This window comes from Colias eurytheme, chromosome 30 (genome assembly GCF_061535395.1).
Source record: "Colias eurytheme isolate Ceu_HAF_F1 chromosome 30, ilColEury1 Martin Lab GWU primary, whole genome shotgun sequence".
Lineage (NCBI taxonomy): Eukaryota > Metazoa > Arthropoda > Insecta > Lepidoptera > Pieridae > Colias > Colias eurytheme.
Genome location: NC_143009.1, coordinates 1,119,671 through 1,135,669, shown reverse-complemented (window position 1 = coordinate 1,135,669; position 15,999 = coordinate 1,119,671).

Sequence of the window (15,999 nt, the reverse complement as noted above, 5' to 3'; positions counted from 1 at the left end):
ATGGTTAATCTATACTAATATTATAGAGCTGAAGAGTTTGTTTGCTTGTTTGAACGCGCTAATCTCAGGAACTACTGGTCCGATTTGAAAAATTATTTTATTAATATTCGGTGTTAGATAGCTCATTTATCGAGGAAGGCTATAGGCTATATATCATCACACTACGACCAACATAAGCCGAGCCATGCGAGTGAAACCGCGAAGCGTAGCTAGTATTTTATACCTCTACAATCGTAATCAAATCTTAGTAAAATTTTAAATAATTTTAATTACATATTTTTTGTGCGGCGTTTAGTCGGAAGCTCGGAACCATTTTATTTTCGTTTTTTTTTTAAATATAAATTAGATATGTACACCAATCATGCAATTTATTATGACAAGCTCGAACTCGAACCCCCGACTTTTAAAAGTTAACCACTGTACTGCTACGTGCATTTTTATCCGCTATACATTCAAGACCGGTCATTCGATACCAAGAAATCAAAATGATCTTTCAAACATGATTTGCAATATTCTACTGATATTTAACATCCGTATGTATGTATGTATGTATGTTGAATACACACGTAAAATTACTACACATAAAATTGTTGAACTGATTCGGATGCAAATACAATTTGCGGATAGACTATTATCGTCTGCTTGAAAAAATTACGTATATGTTTACTATGTTAATAGTAAGTGAAATCTTTAGAAACGCCAAAATTTAATCATTTGTGCCACTGCAGCACTGAGAGGATGCGGAAAATACAATTTTATCGTAAAAAAAAAATTATTTGACCCACAAACAAAAAAAAAATCATTTTTATCATGAAAATACAATTAAAACAAAATAGTATTTATCCATTTAAAATTTTTATAATTATCACTTAGGTACTTATTACGATACCGCGGCTTCACTCGGGTTATACTCGAAACTAAATAAACAGCTATAATCTATCTATGTACTAAATTTCTGGATCCGATCAGCAGCTGTTTTTGCGTATCAAAATATAATATACGTCTTCCCGCCCATCTTCAAAAACTAAACGTAGGTATTACTAAATAATTATGTACTTAGGTATTACATTTGAACTTACATTATTTTGCTGTTTTCGTATTAGTTTAGTTCCATTGTTAAATTAAAAACACAAACATTATTACGCACTAGAAGTTTTTTTTCAAATTACCGTAAAAAAGTAAACGAAACAAGCGTCAGTACATAACATAACCGAGGAATGTCAAATTCGAACAAAAAACAATAACATGTCAACTCCGAGCGCACAGATAATCAATGTCGTTGTCAAACGTTCAGGAACATCAAAGGATTCGAACATCTAAATACATGAACAAAATGGTTCGCATTTGTCTCCCTGCGTGTGACGCGTTTCGAATAAAAAACATTTTGAAAAAAGAATAAAAAATTAGAATGTTTTGTTTCCTTTCGCCGTGTGTCCCTCTCTCACAGTATGGAAAAGAAAGGGACGGATATATTTGCTTCCAGTCCGGTCATAAAGAATTTAAAAGCGATATTATACGTCGTTTTATTTTTTTTATAGTTGTAAGTATATGACGTCTGGGTGTCCCTTTGATAAAAATCTAGTTTTATTGAATAAATAAAACCGGCCAAGTGCGAGTCGGGCTCGCGCACAAAGGGTTCCGTAGCAGCAAATATAATAAATTACAGTTAAATCAACCTATCTCAAAAACTATAAGAGATACTTTGATCAAACCAAAAATCGTTGAAAGAGTTAATTAGCATGCATCACCTCTATTTTTTTTAGAATTTTATACCCCGTAGTTATAAAAATAGAGGGGGGGGGACATACTTTTTACGACTTTGAGAGCTGATATCTCAAAAACCGTTCACTTTAAGAAAAATGTTTTTTAGAAAACTTTATATCATTTTAAAAGACCTTTCCATTGATACCCCACACGGGTATGTACATCGAAAAAAAAAATTTCATCCCTCAGTTACATGTATGGGGGGCCCCACCCCCAATTCTTTTTTTTTACTATTTAGTGTCATATTTTTGTAGCGGTTCATACAACACATATTCCCATCAAATTTCATCACTGTAGTACTTATAGTTTCCGAGTAAATCGGCTGTGACAGACGGACAGACGGACAGACGGACAGACGGACATGACGAAACTATAAGGGTTCCGTTTTTGCCATTTTGGCTACGGAACCCTAAAAACAGGGAAAGATCGTATCTTAATCTCGTATAAAATGAATGATTTGACTTGGCTTTATTTATGTTAAAGTTTGGGTAATTCTATTAGTTTAATTTTGAAGTTACGACGAATGAACGAAGTTTGTTTAAATTTTTTAAGTGAAACTTCTTTATCGGGGTTGGAAAAAAATTAAGTGTAACATTTATTCGTTACGCGTGACATTTTTCCGTTACGCGCCATCTTTTTCTTATCCCTACCACGCGTGATTCGACGTATTTCTGTAAAGTTGCATATAGTAAATTATTTTTTGAAAAATAAGGTCATAAAGAAGTTTCACTTCTTACGTGTGTACACTAGTACCTACACGCACACATTTTTTGTTTTTTGTAAGACTAGCTTAATCCGCGACATCTATTGTATTATTAGTCGAATATAATTAAAATGGAATACTTAGTTTATGATATAAATCGTATCTAATAAACAGACAGGCAACCTTCATACATTTTTCTTTAATAAACGCATAAATATAGCTTATAATTGCTGAACGAAATAACAAAATACAGATAAAATAAACAATATTTCCAACCGGCAACATTTAAAAAAATAATTTATTTTAATGGCAATGTTTTTAACATGTTTATGTGCAATAATTAATTATAATGCGAATTTTTGGTTTTATTAGCCGTTTGTGTCGAGGTTCAGATAATTTTATTGTGTATTAAATTAAATTTTATTTGTATTACTTATTTATGAAATATTTTATGTGTCTTAATAAGTTTTTAAGGACGGTTATTTAAGGTGAAGATAATGACTGACTTTTATTCGGAATTTTATGTATAAAATTATATAAAATTTAGAGCATTTGTTTTGCTCATTTAATATTATATGTAATAGCTAACTTTAATTTTAACTAGATTTCCGCTCGCGGTTTCGCCCGAGTTTTCAAAGAAAAACCCGCATAGTTCCCGTTTCCCGTTCACCTATCCTATGTGTTAATCCAAGTTACCCTCTATATGTGTGCTTAATTTAATTGTAATCGGTTCAGTTATAGTATTTGCGTGAAAGAGTAACAAACACACACACATACACCATCCTCACAAACTTTCGCATTTATAATATTAGTAGGATTATTAGTTTAGTAGGATAGGATGTATATCGTAATATTATAAAAGTATGAGAATCATTACTAACATTTTGCCCAAGTCGGTTATTCTAGTGACCACAGTCATATTGTGGTTTTTGACATATGGGTCCCGCATAATATATTTATATGTGTATTTTATTACATTTTCATCGAATTGTAATAAATAGAAAACAATGACCGAGTGGTGAGTATTATAGAAGGAAGTCGATATAAATAATTATAATGTTGAATTGTATTTAAACATTTTGTGGTATTTTTTTATCTGTATCTATAAAATAGCAGACTAAAAATAAAATAACAGATAGGTACCTATAGATGAAAATTTGATAGTCAAACGATGTCTTGGAAAAATAGACAAGGCCTAAAAAATCGAACATATTTCGTTCGGAAATCTCAGAGCTGAATATAACAGTTTTAATAATATTGTATAATACAAAAAAACGTATAACGCGTAAACTACTATTTTGAAGTCTGTTACATTGTAAAACAACAAATAATAAAATTTCTACATCATAAAATTTTAACACAAAAATGCCGTTTTAAAATCATAATTTATAACTGTTGGCAATCGAAAACAATGAAACAAATTTCACCAAAATACGTTTAGCATTTTCAATAATTGACACAAACAAACAAATACTTAGTAGAAAGGCCGGTTCCAAACACCTTGTTTTTATGTATCTCCGCCCTTTATCCTAAATTACTGTTCCAACATTGTTAAACTATTAGTCATTGATAGCTCACTTTTGAAAAAGTTAACAAAAGAAAAAACGAAACAATAAAAATGTTGATAATTTTCTACAAAATGACTAACCGTTAGGACTAACTGTAGGGTTAACTTTAACCATAAAACAATTTAACAAGTAAATAACATAAGTATGTATTGTTTCTATAGAACTTTTATTGCACTTTCTAAAGTAATTGTATTTTTCAATGCCTCATGTAACTAGTTATAGTTTGTTGAATATTCAAAGTATCCGTTATAAGGTGAAGTCCCGTGTCCCCTAGTGGGGTAAGGGGCAGATGCATTATACATCTGTTTCACTGATCGATTTTCTTTAGGGACAAGTAGGTGATCAGCCTTCTGTGTCCTGCCAGACCGAGACATTTTTTTTCTTCGTCTCCACCGGGAATCGAATCGCACCCTTCCGTGCTACGCTCACACGTCAACCACTGTACTGTGACTGTACCAAGGAGGCGGTCCGTTATAACTTTTATAAGTTATAACGGACCGCCACACACAAGTTTAATAATTTTTCTATTAATTAAATTATGAAGAGGATATCGAAATATTTATTTTTATTTGTCTGTTACGATTTAGCCCGAAAACTACTCTTTCTAAAAGATATCTACGTCTTACGAAACTAATTGAATGAAACAATATATTATGAGTTAAAGTTTGAGTTTGCGATTCAATTTAACATAACTAACCAAGGCTGGATAATGCAATCATAATATGAATTTGCCAGTCAGTTCAATTCACGGCGTAATCTGTCTGGAAAAAGAGGTTATAATACGGCCCCTGTTTCATTTTCCGATACACACTGAGTAACATACTATATTTTAGTTTGAGTATGCATCTGAGTTTGAGTTCGTACTCAAAAATGCTTACAACAGTACCCAGTCAATACAAGATATCGGATTCCTGAACGAACAACAAAACTCGAAATTCTAATAATAAATCATTAATAACATATTGTAAAGATGGTTAAATAAATATATAAAAGTTGAACACCCGAAAAGAGACACTAAATAGATAACCACCTATTATGACAAACGGACAAACAAAAAAAACAAGAGTGTTCGTAGCACGCGTTTATATTCATAAGCGGAGCGAGAAGCGATTGTTTTTTATTTTCTTGAAGTGAAACTTCTTGACGCGTTGAGAGTAAAATTTCAAGATCGCGTCATGGCAATATCACGTCATGGAGACGTGACGATTTTGGTATTTTTGAAGTTTCACTTCTGACACGTGTGCTCGGTATACACGCTCTTTTTTGTGTTGCTAGCTTATATATTTAACATCACGCTATTAACAATAGAAGCATCAATGAAAAATGTTGCTAAAGTACAATTTTTCAGTTTAAAAGAGCAACTATGGTCGAGTTCCTTGGCGGTTCTTCTCAATAGATACTGCTTTCCGAATCGATGGTAAATGTTAAAACTGTTATGACGCGGTTCAAAAGTGCTTCTAGAAGAAGTCTTATTGAATAAATAAATGTTTGAGATTGAATTTTTATTCTAGAAATCGCTTTTCTCATCACAAACACCACAACATAAGGACGTATACACAATAAATCAGAGCGATAGCGACTCAAAGATCCACCGAATGAAGCCTGCGTGTGGATGCGCCCTTAAGGCCAAGGTTTTCTTTTTTATTAAAGATCGACAAAAGATTATGTAGTCATTGATAGAAACAAATTGCCAATTAAAATGAGCATATGTTTAGAAGAATATAGTTAACACGTTTATTTTCACAACACACACACATACTTACATATTAAGCATTACATTTAACTAAAAGATAGTCAAGTTAATTACAACCTCTTGCAATTGGACAGATTTCATGATTTTATTTTTATTATTTTTTCTATTATTGCATTATTTTTAAATACTAAATTCGATTTCGCAATACGAGTGCGTGCCAAAGAAACATACATATTACATACTGGTTATAGACTACAGGGCAATTGCCACTTTTTAAATAGTTAATATCCCTTCAGAAGATCGTTTCATTGTAAATCAAATAATAACGAGCTACGTATTAATTTTACATTATCATGTTATTTAGAAATATGAATAATGTCTCAGAAATGAACATCTATTTATTGAATATTTTATTTATTTATAAAAAACATAACCCTCGTTTTCGCAGTCGGTTGAAACAGCCTCCCCTTAACTATCTATGTTAAGACATTCTCAACGGAATGTGTGACGCACGGAAAGTAACCGATCCGTATGTTCAAACATTTATAACTAGCGTCATGTTGAGAGGGAATTTCGTAGGCGCTTGTGGAGGTTGAGTTTTGAGTTTTAAGGGAATTTCATAGACGTGGGAAGTAAAATGCGAATTTCATGTTAGAGGTAAGAATATAAGGGAATTTCATAGGTGTAGATTTTTGAAGTGAAACTTCTAGGCGCGTTGTGAGTAAAATTTTAAGGTCGCGTCACGGGAATACCGTCACGTCATGTAGTATGGCGTGTTGTATATTATGTAGTAAGTATTTTATAGATACAAATGAAAATCATCTATGACATTCCACATTCATATACACTGAAGAAACATAGGTACGCACAAACATACTAATCGTAGTATAATATTATGTATTGCTGTTTATCAAGTGTCTAGTTTCTTGACTTACAAGTTTTGATTAATTTGAAACTAGATGGCGCTGTGAGAAACGTCTAATAATATTTATTTATTCAAACCCACTAGATCAAAGAAATAATAATAATAAATACAGTCGCACACTGAAGTAATCTCATGAGTTCACTGCCATATTAAAAATAATACTTGAGATTTGTACAGTTGTGCGGAGAAGTAATTTAATTATTTAAATAAACAATTAAAACACATTTTTACAAACAACACTAACAAAACCTCAAATACAAGTCAAAATATAAATAATAATAAGTAAAAAGAATTTTCAAAATCGGTTCACCAAGACGAAAGTGGTAACAAATCCAAAAAAATTCAGTCAATTTTGAGAACCTCCACCTGATTTAAATTGATTAAAAATTCATAAAGCAAAATAAGGGCCGATTTTTCAATGCTTGGATAAAACTTATCCGTCCAGTAAAGTATTACACGATAATATTAAAATGTCACGTAAACTGTTAAATACGGGCAATTAGAATACGTTTTTAAAATGGTAGTTTTATACATTATTCGACAAATAAGTTTTATCCAAGCATTGAAAAATCGGCCCTAAAACGTACAATTGGCTCAGAAGTTTACCTAGTGCAGGATAAAAAAATTGTAACATAATATGCAAAGTCTATTTTCACCATAATAGCAAATTCACCCCTTTCTACTGTGGGGCTTCGCAAAACAGGTTTTAACAAGATCCTATGTCACTCTTATATCCGGTACTAGCTGTGCTCCGCGGTTTTACACGCAGTGCTCCGCTCCTGTTGGTCTTAGCGAGATGATATATAGCATATAGCCTTCCTCGATATCGGACCAGTAGCTCCCGAGATTAGCGCGTTCAAACAAACTCTTCAGCTTTATAATATTAAGTATAGATAAATCACTTACTATAGTATAGTTTTATATTATCTCTGCTAAAGCCAATCACTACATAGTATAAAACAAAGTCGCTTTTTCTGTCCCTATATCCCTATGTATGCTTAAATCTTTAAAACTACGAAACGGATTTTGATGCGGTTTTTTTAATAGATAGAGTGATTCAAGAGGAAGGTTTTAGTAGATAATTTATTATGTTTTAGACAAAGCGGGCGAAGCCGCGGGCGGAAAGCTAGTGATATTATAAGTAAAAAGGTGTACCTAGATAGGTTACCAGCACAACATTCAATCTTCAAACACGGCACACTAACGCACACACGATTAGACGTCACAGTGAGATGGCAGGATTCAACTATCGTGAGAGAGAAAATACTATTGTAGAGCCATTTTAATAGGCAACATTTGACAGTTCAACAAAATTCAACAACGTAACCTAGTAACCACGACATAGAATAACATGATATTTCGTTTTGTTAGAACTGCACATTTGTTTAACTTTTTTCAATTACGATTACATATTTATAATAATAATGACCGATAGAAGTAATTTTAGGACTTGATTTTACTGATAAACCATTCTAAACATAATGAACAATTTCTGATTTAAAGAACTGACGTCGCTACAATTTTGTGTCAATAAACCTTTTTTCTTTTTAAATACCAGAGACGTTACTCTAAAAATCGAAATCTGACATCTAGAATCGAATGCATTGATTACTTGGCTATAAAAATTATCATAAATTATTGACATGTGTTTCAAGTTCGATTGACAAATGTTTCAAGTCCGTATCGATTAATTCACTTTAATCGATGTTTTTAAGCAGGTTACCACCCTCTGAAGATAAAATTGATAGACGTCAAATGTTGCCTATTAAATTGGCTCTACTATAATTAGCCACATTTTGACATTCCATGTAGCGCTAACACCTTATCTACTTTACTTGTAATATCTTGGATTATATCTATATATCAGCATCCTATATTAATTCCCACTTACTCCACTCCACAAGTGTGGGCAGATAACGATGATGGCGATGTTTTCCTTCACCGATTGGAGTAGGGGTGATGTGGACTTGAAACAAAGCTTATAAACGAGATTGTTATTGTCGCTCAACCTTTTCAGAAGCATAGAATGTAACAGTTTAAGTTTGTGTAATTTTTAAAGCAAATAAATGAACTATTGGATTGTCTGGTATGGTGGCATAACCAATAAGTATTTCCAGAAGTAAGGCCGCTTCAATTGCATTGCCAGTTTTAAAATAAATCCAAAATAAGAATATAAATAAATAATTAATATAAATATTTCAGTACAATTTTCACACACGGTACAATCTGATCCCATACTAAGCTTTCGCTTGTGTTATGGAAACCAGATGGCTGATAAACATACATATATAATTTTTAAATAAATACATATATAGATAATTTACACCTAGACACAGAGCAAACATCTATGTTCATCACACAAATATTTGCCCCGGGTGGGAATCGAACCCACGACCTCTGGCTTGGAAGGCAAGGCCACTACCAACCAAGCCAACAGTATGTTGTTCGCCTTTCGATTCCCCCTTTTTGATTGAACGTTTTAACTACTGTATTATAATTAAAATCGTATTAAAACATCAATAATTCACTCTCATTACTCGATACTGCAATCAGAGTGACGCATATCAAGGATTTCATTAAAATTCCCCTTAAAAATGCATTAATATTGCCAAAATCCAATAGCCTACAATACGATGGTGTTTTTTATTTATTTTCAAAATCTAATTATGCAAGCATTGATTCGGGAATCCGCAATAGTGATTGATGTGTAAGCCTGTGTCCACAATGCATCGGATTTTTATGAGAATGTAGGTGTAAAACGAATGTGTAATTAATGATTGGGTTTGATATATTATACATTGTTTCCACCATATGCTGAGTCCATAGCCTTTTCATAGCAAACTGTTATTATTTATTGATTTTTACTGCGAATAAATTCTAATTCTATTCTATTGTTCTCTATAGGGATTGGAACGAAGTTTTTGTGTGTATGTTCATTTGAGCATTACATCTAAAGTAATTACCAGAGTTTGACAAAAGTTACTAGAAGGGCATTTCTCTTATTTGTATCTACTGCCACCCGTGATCCCGCCAGAGCAATTGAATTTCCATTATTTCGGTTTTGTATGTAAAGGAAGAAGAAAAGGGTTCGTATCCCGCCTCGTGATTAAAAATTTATATTTATAAAGCTTTTGAATGCTATAAAACTAAGATATCACAATATATAGGGATATTGTTGTTGTTACCGATATTTTTTTTATTATTTTTTGATCATTAAGAAACTGCATACATTATGGACGCAGCCTAACACTACCCAGGTGTAAAATCCATCATGCGGGCCACGTTAATTTGGTACCACGTCATTCAAGTGATTGCAAGTTTTGTGGAAAAAGGCCAAAAAGGGCCGTAGACTCGCGGTCGATCACCCTCGCGTTTGATCATATTGGTAATAACCTTACACTTATTGATGTGATGTGGTACCTATATCTTCTGAATATATAACACTGCTTTCCGCCGGCGGCTCCGCCCGCGGTTTCAAAGAAAAACTCGCATAGTTCCCGTTCCCGTGGAATTTCCGGGATAAAACCTATCCTATATTACTCGTGGATAATGTAGCTTTCGAATGGTGAAAGAATTTTTAAAATCGGTCCAGTAGTTTATGAGCCTATTCATTACAATCAAACAAACAAACAAAGTTTTCCTCTTTATAATATTAGTGTAGATTATCGTGTTAGAATGTTACCATGCTCCTCCGAAACGACTGGACAGTAAAAAGGGAAAAAGTCTATGCGATTTTTAGTACATAAATCCTATAAATCGTATGCCAAAATCGCTCCGTTATTCTGTTAAAGAGAGATAAACAAATAGACACATTTCTATAATGTTAAAAGGGATATAGGGATATCTACCTGGTTAACAGTTGCACATGTTCTAATCTACACTACTAACGCGCTAATCTCAGGAAATACTGGTCCGATTTGAAAAATTCATTTCATTTTTTGCATTCATTTGGTGTTAGATAGCCCATTTATCGAGGAAGGCTATATATATTCACGCTAGAGGAGCGCAGCACTGCGGGTAAAACCATTATATATTCTGTGGTAAAACCACAGGGCACAGCTAGTCCAAATTATGCTGTAAACAAATTCATTCGTATTAGATCAGTTTTTCTTTCTATAGACCGGGAGATACTGACACAAAATTTCGAGTCATTTGTAACAGGATGGCGGTTCTACAGGGGTCTTAGTACGCAATGATAAAAAGAAAAATGATGGTGTGATCGCTGGTATCGGTGGTTTAGTCGCGTGGGCGTTAGCCGAACTCGTCGGAAAAATAGCGAAAGTCAAACGATTTGTAACACAAAAATTTTAGTATTTACCGATAGCCCATAAAAAAGAAGTAGGCGGTAGTGTCATGCCATACTTTTCCGGTGTGACTTACAGCCCGCCATACCGACGCGAATATGTTGATTTAAATAAAACAATTATTCAACCATTTGTACCAGGCTAACTTTTGTACAGGTAACCATCGTCGTGCAGCCATTTACGAAAATCGCTATGCCATACTTTTCGGACGATTCCAAATGGTCGCCATACCGCCGAAAATCTGCAAAAAAAATTTATTTCGCCAAACTTTTTGTACCAGTATTGCATTTGGATTTTTGGAGAGTATTTGATAAAATGTGACCATTATTATATTTGCCATACTTCTAGTAGGGGGAAAAAGTGCTGTCATACTTGAAAAATTAATTTAGTATTAATTTATATAAGTGAAGATTTCCAACACCTAGATCTTTGAAATTTTGTATTTATATTCTTTGATCCTCAAACTTCCAGGAAAAATAAGTGCCATACTGTTACAAATCGTTTGACTTTCGCTATTTTCAGACGAGTTCGACTAACGCCCACGCGACTAAGCCGCCGGTACCAGCGTTCACACTATCATTTTTCTTTTTGTCATTGCGTACTAAGAACCCTGTAGAACCGCCATCCTATTACAAATGACTCGAAATTTTGTGTCAGTATCTCCCGGTCTATAACCCAAGGTGTAAAAAATTCCTTAATAAAAATTATGTCATCGCGTGCGCTGCGGAATCTATTCCTTGAAGTACGAGCATGGTTCTTACGAAAAAAAACGTAAACATGTAGGTACCACGGGCGAAGCCGGGGCGGACCGCTAGTTATATAATAAATACGAAAAACACTTCTCCACCCGTCTGTCCGTTGATTGAATAACACTTGAGTCTACAGCGACCGCGACGTCGCAAACAAACATTCACAGAAAAATTTGATTTGCTCCAAAATAACAACTTTCCAATAATTGACGCGGGATCGAAATAATTTTTATATCAAACTCAAACTTAAACATTTATTTATTTAACTAGATTAGTTACCTTTTTGTAGCGTTTCAGTTTATAATAGGTACAAGGAATACATATTGATAATCACTACATAGTATAAAACAAAGTCGCTTTCTCTGTCCCTATGTCCCTTTGTATGCTTAAATCTTTAAAACTACGCAACGGATTTTGATGCGGTTTTTTTAATAGATAGAGTGATTCAATAGGAAGGTTTAAGTTTATAATTTATTAGGTTTTAGACAAAGCGGGCGAAGCAGCTATAGTACATAATATTTAAAGTCGGATAGGAAAGCAGTTTCTACAGAGCCGACAAGTAACTCAGTAGTTGCTATATTTTCATGTAAATTTTAACATTAAATTTTTCAGGCTTTGCCAATAGCGATCTTGTTCATATTTCATTGATTAATTTTCCCTATATTCATCATGATTAGTCACTTTCTGTTCCCAAAATGTATTTTTTATAAAATTGATGAACCAATCCATTTTAACGTTTATTTTATCTATATCTATATCTATTATATCTTCTATATATAAAAATGAAACCCGTTTGGCGTTGTCACGGCATCACGTGTGAACGGCTGAACCGATTTCGATAATTCTTTTTTTATTGTATTCCTTGAAGTACGAGGATGGCACTTATGTAGAGAAAACTTAAATATGCACCTCGGGCGAAGCCGGGGCGGACCGCTAGTTTCTATATAATTAATCAAATTCTGTACCTCCTTAATTAAGCTTACACAAACTATTACACATATTTACTTAAACAACTATCTCAAAAACATCACAAATATGTAGAAAAGACTCCTACCTGCAAAAAGATACCAATCTTTTCGGTAAAAGAATCTTTTAAGAAAGATAACATTGTTTTATTGCATTACCGTCTCAAAATGTCCCTGCATTCTTTAATAACAATTTATTTATCGTGTGACGCATAGGTACCGTGATTAACGACACCCCGACGGTCCCGGGTTCGAAGCCAAGATAAAAAAGGTACCTACGTTTTTTGTTATTTGAACTACTGTTAGCTAAATAGGTTAGAGGACGTTTTATGAGTTATGACCTCTTATTTCCAGACAGTTTACGCCGTGAAATGAACTGACTCGCAAATTCATATCTATACTAATAGAGGTCCGGCTTCGCCCGTGGTACATATTTCGCAATAAAAGGTAGCCTATGTCCTTTCTCGGGTATCAAAATATCTCCATACCAAATAATAGTTCTAAAGGAGAATGGCGAACTCCCATAGGACTTTGGGCCTGATCGTTACACTGATGATTTATGTGGGGTTAAATAGATAAAAATATACAGATTCTATAAATATAACAATTAAAGATCTGTTCTATGGGATAGCAGAGATATTGAGCATGTAACGTCACTAAAATTGAGGTTAGGTTTGCTCGAGTTCAATGAATAGCTTTGTTTCTTTCTAAGTAGAGAGTGTATAAAATACATTATTTAGGTAAAGAGTGTAACAGAAGAACAGTTAGGTAATAGAGATATTGGATCGAACTTTTATTCTTTTAGAGTACCTAACAAAACATCGTAGGTACTTATATATAAAATAAAACACGTTTTTTCATAAATCGTTTATTCATCATTATCATTTATCATCATAAACAATTAACACATCATCCAGAAACTGTGCTGGCGGCATTAAATCTGGTTGATACCTTGCCCAGCTAAGGTACCATATTATGCACATAACGTGACAGCAGCAACCTACAGTTCTTCCTACAAAACAATTACAATAATAAACTGCTTCCCTTCCTATGAGAGCCCTCACCCAGCAAGAATGACATAGATATGTTGTTCTATTTCCAATCTGTAAAGAAATACTTTGTTAAAACACCTTTCATTTTTACTTTGAGATTTAAAAAGAAGATTATTGGCAACTTTTTACTTAAAATATTATCAAAACACTCAATAACTTAAATGACGAGGTAATATCCACTTTAATATCACTGCTCTAATTCTTTGATCGCGTTGAGAATCAGTTCTTAGTAAATGAAACCGTGTGCGCAATACAGAACGTCCACAATAAATGCATACACGTTGATGACCCAAAGTTACAGTGTCATCTTCATGATTTTCAATCCTCAAAGTATCATTTGCAAGTTTCCAGCATGCATCACATATGTGATCAGAGTGAGTGATCTACAAATAAAGAATTAATATAATAACAAAAGAAAGTGAATAAAATATATATAAATCTCGTGTCACAATGTTTGTCCTCAATGGACTTCTAAACCACTTAACCGATTATAATAAAATTCGCACACCATGTGGAGTTCGATCCAACTTGAGAGATAGGATAGTTTAAACACGTAGGTACCACGGGCGAAGCCTGGGTGGACCGCTATTATATATATAAAACAATGTGTGTTTACGTTTTTGTTTGATTTCAATAGCTAGTACTAAATACCTACCTTAGATAATACTAATCCACTAACCGTTAGAGGAGCAGCCCACCCTTGTATAATTGATATTATTGCGTTATCTTGTAACAAATGCATACGTATAGCATTGTTACGATTAGCATTAATACCACAGTTGATGCAGTTCATATATTTTGTAAATGAAAAATCGGATGCAAAGTCGGTGTCAGGTAGGGTAGCAGTAGTGAGTCGTAAAGGCAGGTACCTATTACCTAATCAAAGTCCGGTGTGCAAGCGTTGGTTGGTAGTAATAACAGTGATCGTCAGTGTCCGTAATACGTAGCGAAAGTCGATAAAGATGAAGAAAATAAGTTAACCACGAAACGAAAAACCTCAATCAAATGTCAAAAGTCAAACGACAAACATGACATTGTAATTAAAATTGAAGCGGCCAGCTACATTTCAGAAATATTCTTACAAAGTGCGGCCGCCATGAGTAAAAATGTATAGAATTACCTAAATAAATAGCGTGCTAAAAAGTTAAAAATAAAATATGTAACGCAGTTAACTTATATTTCTGATTTATAAAGCATTTGAATTTTATATAAAACTAAAAATGAAAATAAATATTCATTCGTTTTAATCGATATATCGACTATTTTACTCCTGACAGCACTGACAATCTCTGCTTGATAAATGTATCTACAGATGCTCCGATTTGGTTGGTGCCAACCATATCGGAACCGACAAGGCAACCATTCCAACATTGCTACAGATTGTCCGACGGTTGGCCTTCCAACTGTCAGTTGACCATAGAGTAATATGTCAGTTGACCATAGTACGAAGAGAATGGGCTAAATTCTACTATAGAAATAGAGAAAATTACAGTCATATGCGGCTCTTATAACTTATTTTTTAAGGTTTTTAATGTAGCCGCACTGTCAATTTTTTTAATACTTCTAACATAATAAAATACGCTTGATTTCTGGCATCTCTATTTGCGTAATCTTTGTTACTTAAGTCCCACAAACAGGGAAAGTCTTTATATAGTTCCAGTAATTTTATTAATATGTCACGTTCGGTGACCGTAACTCCCTCGGCATTCATGTTGACGTCCTACACCGGCGGCGTTGCAAATGTGAATGAGCCAATTACCTATATTACTCTATGGAATGAGCCGATTTGGTCGGAACAAAGCTTCCACACGTTCCAATTTGGTTGGATCGGATAGGAAGTTGGTTTGGTCGGTATTGCTGGCGCATCCGACCACGTCAAACCAATATTAATAATAATTATGTCGGACCGACCGCTCTCTACACTTTCCGATTTGGTCGTGGTCGGATGGTTGGCACCAACCAAATCGGAGCGTCTGTAGATGCATTAAGACCGGTAGTCATAGAAATCTAAATAACAATGCCGTTAGTGAACACATTATCTTTTTTTTCAAACATTTGTTTTCCCATAGAATGAGAAGTCAATATTTTACCAAGAATTATTAAAAATAACAAAATGAATTTTAAATATATTATGATTTCTGTAAGGCCCTAATTTTGTTAGGCCCAGTTTCGCCATTCTCCTTTAAAACTTATATAAAAAATGTACTATAAAAACCCATGGAGGGTTGTCGCGTACCACAGGACAGTTCTTTGGCATATTAACTACTATAATATAT